Raw genomic sequence first — 6,102 nt, 5'->3', positions numbered from 1 at the left:
CTGCTCTGAAGATTGGAGAAGTAGGTGGTTGTGGAAGTTGAACATTTCCGCCTCCGCCCTTGATACTTTGAAACTCCAATCGCACTTCTGTGGTGAATCGACGAAACTCATTCTTGAGTTCTTCCATCTGTTTAAGAATCAGGGACTGATTCGCCCACAGAGCGCCTTCGCCTTGATCGCTGTCAAGAGCGGGTCGTCTACTGCTCTCCGCCATTGCTGCCCCGACCTTTGCTCTGATACCAATCGTGCAGTGGTAGTAACTAACATGTAAGAAACAGAGAACTAGCAAGAACAATGAAACAGTAAACACTATAAAGTGGATATATTAGTATATCAGCAAAAACTATCTTCCTGAAGCTTCAACCCGTCTCATATACGAAGGGGAAGCATAACTAAAAGAGTGCTAACCAAATGAAAAAGTGTGAGTGTCCTATAGTACCATATTTAGTAGTATAAGTAGTGGGAATATGCAGTAAACGATAAAAGGGATAAAGCTCTAGGTGTGATACTCCTGCAGCATAACTTGAGAGAAAGGTTCCACATCTACACGCATATCTATATTTTTACAATCACTTGATTATCGTATGTGGATTTTAGTTCAGGAAGGATATACAAAACCAACTAGACTAGTTGACGGAGTTAGAGTTAAAATACCTTTTGTGGACTAGATAGTAGATGAACGTGACTTAGCACAACTAAACATCAAATGCTTGAATAGTTTCTTTTGTGCACTTAAATCAGAAGATTACATTTAGGTTTCTACTTGCAAGAGTGGAAAGGATATATGGGATAGACTTTGTATAACATACGAGGGGACTAATGAAATTAAGCAATCTAGACTTAATATCTTGTTGCATGTTTATGAACTGTTTCTCATGAAACCTAATGAATCCATATTTTATATGTATACAAGATTCACACAAATAGTCACCTCTTTACATGCATTAGGTAGGGAACTAACGAATGCTGAAATGGTTAATAAGATTCTTCATTATTTTCCTACTGCTTATGAAGATAAAATTACTATAATTATATAGTCTAAAGGTCTAAACATTAACTCTATTAACAATCTTCTTGGTTCGCTAATTGCTTACGAGAAGGAGTTAGCCAAAGAAAGATTGATGTAGGCGAACCACGAAGGGAGAAGAACATAGCATTGAAAGTGGAGGAGTTTTAGAGTGAACACTCACAACCTGAGGATGAAGATGACATCGCATTAATGACTAAACAATTCAGAAGCTTTCTGAAGACGAAGCAGAAGAGACGCCAGCAATGGAGTAGAGGTAAATTTAATAGAAATGCAAAGGTTTCGAATGATGTTATTTGTTATGAGTGTAGGAAATCTGGACATATAAAGACATATTGCCCAAAACTAAAAGCCACTCCTAGCAAGGAGAAGGTAGAGGAGAAACCTTTTGTGAAGAAGGGCAAAAAAAAATTTTAAAGAGCTTTTTGGGCTGACTCAGCTTTGGACTCGTCAGAGATAAAAAAGGAATAGGAAGTCACTAATCTGTGCTTAATGGCCTATAGTCTTGATTAGTCAGATCAAGAAGAGGTATGTGACTTAAGTTATGATGAACTTTTTGAAGTTTCTGAACACATGCATGATGCATATAGAAAAATGAAGAAAATGCATGCTAGTCTAAATTTAGAATTTGAAGAACTACAAAAAAATCATGAAATCCTTAAGAAAGATCATGATTTAATTGATGACAACCACATGAAATTACTTGATGAGTTTGATAACTTGAATAAAAATAATGAAAATTTAGAATCATCCTATGTAGAACTTAAAAAAGATTTTAAAAATTTTAAGGATGAATCGGAGAGCAAGATTTATAGATCAAATTATACAAATTAAATTTTGAAAGATATTAATTCATTTTACAATTTAACAATAAAAGCTCTCGAGAATAATAGGATACCCCCTAAATTTGAAGATTTAACTAATCCTATTTTATATCATAAATTTATGCAATCTCTAAATAGACAAATGAATACTAGTAGACTTAGGAATCCTTTTTGAAAAATCAAATGTAACAATTGTGGATTGATTGGACACATAGCTCACACCTGTACTTTAAAGAAGAAAATTTATTTTGTGTGAAAATCTGAGAACCCAAACTTGTTTGGGTTCCCAGGTTTAATATTTGATAATTTTGCAGGGTTTCTCTTACATAAGACCTCGTGAGAGAATATGGTACCTAGACAGTGGATGTTCAAAGCATATGACTGGAGATACTGCACAATTCATATCGCTTAAAGTTAGAAGTGGAGGCAAGATTACACTTGGAGATAACACCACAAGGAAGGTGATTGGGACAGGTATGATTAGAAATCTAAAGAATTTTTATATTCAAAATATGTTATTGGTAGAAGGCTTAAAGTATAATTTGTTAAGTATAAGTCAGCTATGTGACAAAAGATATTGTGTAAAAATTTTTCCTGCTAGCTGCATTTTAAGCCTAAATAAAATGATATTTTAAATGGTAAAAGGGTAAATAATGTTTATATACTAGATTTGAATTGCATTCAAACTCTTAATATTTTTTATTTAAAAACTATTTCTGATGAGTCATAGCTTTGGCATAGGAGATTTTGTCATTCTAACATGAAAAACCTTAGGAAAATTACCCAAAAGAACTTAGTGAGAGGTATACCAAAACTAGACTTTACTAAGGACCACCTTTGTGATGCATGTCAATTAGGAAAGCAAATGAAGTCCTCTTTTCAATCCAATAAGGATCTTAGAACTAGTATACCATTGAAGATTTTGTATATGGATCTTTTTGGACCAGTTGGAACTATAAGTCTATGAGGGAAGGTATACGAATTTGTGATTGTGGATGATTACTCAAGATTCACATGAGTTAGATTTCTATTTCATAAGAGTGAATCATTTGAGAAATTTAGAAATTTTTTGACTTGGATTCAAAGAAAACTTGGGTGTGAAATCATGACTATACAAAATGATCATGGAGGAGAATTTGAAAATGAAAGATTTGAGGATTTTTGTAAGGAGAAAACAATTGATCACAATTTTTCTGCACCTAGAACCCCTCAGCAAAATGGGGTAGTCGAAAGGAAAAATAAAATATTAATAGAAGCCACCTGAGCAATGTTGACAGAATACTCACTTCCTAAATACTTTTGGGCTGAGGCGGTTATCACTGCATGTTATGTTCTGAGTAGGGTGAATGTGAGATCTAAATTAAATAAAATATTCTATGAGTTGCTAAAAGGAAGAACACCTAATTTGTCTCATTTTCATACTTTTGATTGCAAGGTGTTTATACATAACAATGAAAAATCTGCCTTAAAAAAATTTAATCCAAAATCAGATGAAGGAATTTTCATTGGATACTCAAGTGTTGGAAAATCTTATAGAGTATTCAATAGAAGAACTTTAGTAATTGAGGAGACCATATATGTTGTATTTGATGAATATAAAAATTTGAAAGAGCCAAATATTGTAGAAAATGAGATTGAGGATAACTTCCAAAAGATTGATAAAATAAATTTGGATGAAATTTTGAAAAAAAATATGAAAGAAAATTTGGAGATAGAAAACCCTTTGCCTAGAGATTTGAAATTTTATAAAAACCACCCAAAGGAGTTGATAATTGGTTAACCTAGTGAGGTTGTAAGGACTAGGTGTGGATTAAACAAAGAAGTCAATCATTCAACCTTCATTTCAATAATAGAACCCACTAATATTGATCAAGTACTTTCAGATGAATTTTGAATTTTGGCCATACAAGAAGAGTTAAATCAATTTATAAGAAATAAAGTTTGGGAATTAACTACAAGGCCAAAGAATCAAAGTGTAGTTGGAACTAAGTGGGTATTCAAAAATAAAATGAATTACTTAAGAGTAGTCATTAGAAATAAGGCTAGATTAGTTTCTAAGGGGTATAATCAGATTGAATGGATTGATTTTGAGGAGACTTTTGCCCCTGTAGCTAGACTTGAAGAAATTAGGGTTTTTCTAGCCTTTGCCTGTTTTAGAGGATTTAAATTATATCAAATTGATGTAAAAAATACCTTTTTAAATGAGGTAATTCAAGAAGATATTTTTGTAGAACAACCACCAGGTTTTAAAAATTTTAAATACCCAAATCATATTTTTAAATTGAAAAATGCATTATATGGATTGAAACAGAAACCTAGGGCTTGGTATGAGAGGTTGAGCACCTTCTTACTTGAAAGATCATTTGAAAAAGGAAGTGTGGATACAACTCTCTTTTTGAAGAAAGTTTGAAAGGATATACTCATTGTACAAATTTATGTGGATGATATCATCTTTGGATCTTCAAATAAAAATCTTTGTGATGATTTTTCTAAAATAATGAATAGTGAATTTGAGATGAGGCTAATGGGAGATTTAAGTTACTTTCTAGGATTTAGCATTAAGAAAATTGAGTAAGGTACATTTATTAGTCAGTCAAAGTATGTTAAGGACATCCTCAAAAAGTATGAAATGGATAATGCTAAACCTGTTAGTACACTTATGAGTTCCTCAATTCAGTTGGATAAGGACCCTAAGAGAAAATCTATTGATCAAAAGAAATTTAGAGGAATAATTGAATCTTTACTTTACTTGACAGCTAGTCAGCCCGATATCATGTTTAGTGTTTGTTTGTGTGCTAGATTTCAATCAGATCCAAAAGAATAATATTTGATAGCAGTAAAAATGATTCTTAAATATCTGTTAGGAACGCAGAACTTAAGAATTTTGTATCCTATGTTTAGCTCTTCATTTGAATTAATTGGTTATTCAGATTCTGACTTTACAGATTGTAGGGTGGATAGAAAGAGCACTTCTGGAACATATCAGTTTATTGGAAATTCTTTAGTCTCTTGGTCCAATAGAAAATAAAATTCAGTAGCCCTATCTACTACAGAAGCTGAATACATTGCATTAAAAAGTTATGTGGCACAAGTACTTTGGTTGAAACAACATTTGATTGATTTATTGGCACTATTCCAATTTATTATGATAACACTAGTGCTATTTGTATTTCTAAAAATCCTATTCAACATTCAAGAACCAAACATATAGACATCATTTTATAAGGGATCATGTATCCAAAGGAAAAATTGAACTCACTCATGTTTCTACAGAAAATCAACTTGTAGATATTTTTACAAAACCTTTAGCCTTTGATACTTTCAGTGTATTAAGAACAAGGCTTGTAGTAATCGATTTGAATGCTTAATAAAAATATTTTTTCTGCAATATTGATGTGTATTTTTAGTTAGTAATTTTCCATATATAATTATTTTTTGTGATTTTTTTCTGTATCTTGAGTTTTTGTTTTCATTTTCATTATATTTTTAGTGTGCTTGTGTTTTAGTTTTGATTGAGTGCTTGTTTTAAAAAATTTGAGTGACAATCATCCAGGATGAAATTTTTTCGTACGGGATGAATTATGTCGTGCGTCAAACTATCGAATTTTAAACCGTTTGAGTGCAGTTTTTCAGTTTTTAATTTTCACTTCGTCTGTACGATTATCACGATCGTCCAGGAAAAACTTGTTCAAATGACGGGACGATTGAATGTTAGTTAAACGGATAAGGTAGTTTTTAATGTTATATTTCATACATTCAAACCTTTGGTTCATTCGGACGAACACATGTCAGTTCAATGTAGGAGATGGTTTCAACTGCCATTAAAACAATCATAAGTTCAGATCATCCAGGATGAACACGTGTTCGTCTGTACAATCGTTTTGGTCAAAAGTCTGTACGAAAGGATGTTTCGTAAGTTGTGTGATTACGAAAAGCCGTTTTATTTTGGACTCATTCATTCGTCCATACAAAATTTTTTTTCGTACGGGACAAATCAAATTTTGTACGGGACGAATGTAATTTTGTCTGTACGATTAGTTGTTTTTCAATAAATTAGCGGGCTTTTGAACTCAATAGTCACACTCACACATCACTTTCAAAACCTTTCATCCTTTAGATCCTTTCCAATGACAAGTTCAAGCAAGCATCAAAAGATTCTAGCCAAGAGACCACCTAAAAACTCTTCTGATAACTTTCTATCCAAAGACAATGAAGAGTCTTTCCCCAGATTCGTGTCTGCTAAGATCACAC

The sequence above is a fragment of the Dendrobium catenatum genome, unplaced genomic scaffold, assembly GCF_001605985.2.
Source record: "Dendrobium catenatum unplaced genomic scaffold, ASM160598v2 original_scaffold_61322, whole genome shotgun sequence".
Lineage (NCBI taxonomy): Eukaryota > Viridiplantae > Streptophyta > Magnoliopsida > Asparagales > Orchidaceae > Dendrobium > Dendrobium catenatum.
Note: the sequence above shows the minus strand (reverse complement) of the source record.